Genomic DNA, 1,464 nt, shown 5'->3' with positions numbered 1-1,464 from the left:
GGCCGGGCGCGGTGGCTCAAGCCCATAATCCCAGCACTTTGGGAGGCCGAGGCGGGTGGATCGCGAGGTCAAGAGATCGAGACCATCCTGGTCAACATGGTGAAACCCCGTCTCTACTAAAAATACAAAAAATTAGCTGGGCATGGTGGCACGTGCCTGTAATCCCAGCTACTCAGGAGGCTGAGGCAGGAGAATTGCCTGAACCCAGGAGGCGGAGGTTGCGGTGAGCCGAGATCGCGCCATTGCACTCCAGCCTGGGTAACAAGAGTGAAACTCCGTCTCAAAAAAAAAAAAAAAAGAAAAGAAAAGAAAAGTAAGCTGACCAGGATTGGATAAGGTGGACAGTGTGGAGGAGAGCACCAGGGCCACAGCAGGTAACAAAAACTTCCTGTTTTCAATGAACTTTAATTCTGGTGGAGAGATAAACATTTGTCAGATGTTGACGAGTGCTATAAAGAAACAGGGGGATTAGGTTCCGCTCTTGTTGCTTGTGTTGAATCCAGAACTGTAGCCAGACATGGGACTGGAGGACGAGCGAAAGATGCTGACCGACTCCGGAGATCCTAAGGAGGAGGAAGAGGAAGAGGAGGAATTAGTGGATCCCCTAACAACAGTGAGAGAGCAATGCAAGCTGTTGGAGAAATGTGTAAAGTCCCGGGAGCGACTAGAGCTCTGTGATGAGCGTGTATCCTCTTGAACACAAACAGAAGAGGATTGCACGGAGGAGCTCTTTGACTTCTTGCATGCAAGGGACCATTGTGTGGCCCACACTCTTTAACAGCTTGAAATAAATGTGTGGACTTACTCACCCCAGCCTTCATCATCTGGACATCAGAATATTTCCTTATGGTTTTGGATATACCATTTGTTTCTTCTTATCTGTGTAAGTGTAAGTTCACATGAACCTCATGGATTTTGGCTTAGGCTGGTAGCTTCTATGTAATTCACAGTGATTCCATCTTAATAAAATTTCTGTGATCTGCAAAAAAAAAAAAAAGAAACATGGGTATGAGGCTGGAGGGAAGAGCCAGCTAACACAAGTGCAGAGAGGTGAGAGATGGAAGCAGGTTGCGTAAGGCTTTGAGAAGAGGCCAGGTGCGGTGGCTCACACCTGTAATCCAAGCACTTTGGAGGCCAAGGCGGGCTGATCACCTGAGGTCGAGAGTTTAAGACCAGCCTGACCAACATGGTGAAACCCCATCTTTATTAAAAAAAAAAAAAAAAAAAAAAGGTTTTTGAAAAAAAAGCACTCACTTTGAAGAAAAGTGCATTTTGCCCTCCCTCACCATGCCTCGTGTACCTCTCTTTACCTAGCTTCAATTCCATGGTTCACCGTAATCCCCCTTCCTACTTGGTATTCACCATCAACTCCCTGGCCCCCTTCTCTTGCTTCATCAAATTTAATTGACAACAACAGCCCCATTTACATCCAATTCTCCACCCACCTGCACCTGTGCGGTTTAG

At 46.8% G+C, this 1,464-nt stretch overlaps 1 pseudogene across 1 annotated transcript; it reads left to right on the top strand.

Annotated features, from left to right (window-relative positions):
- The first annotated feature begins 449 nt into the window (after nucleotides 1-449).
- Nucleotides 450-997, top strand: LOC116548501 (annotated as a pseudogene). The gene has a single exon (XR_004267449.1). The product of XR_004267449.1 is annotated as a cytochrome b-c1 complex subunit 6, mitochondrial pseudogene (transcript).
- The last annotated feature ends 467 nt before the right edge of the window (nucleotides 998-1,464 follow it).

This window comes from Sapajus apella, unplaced genomic scaffold (assembly GCF_009761245.1).
Source record: "Sapajus apella isolate SASKATOON/1434 unplaced genomic scaffold, GSC_monkey_1.0 scaffold13468, whole genome shotgun sequence".
NCBI classification, from domain to species: Eukaryota; Metazoa; Chordata; class Mammalia; order Primates; family Cebidae; genus Sapajus; species Sapajus apella.
The sequence above is the reverse complement of the archived record's forward strand: the minus strand, read 5'-3'. Positions and strand labels throughout refer to the sequence as shown.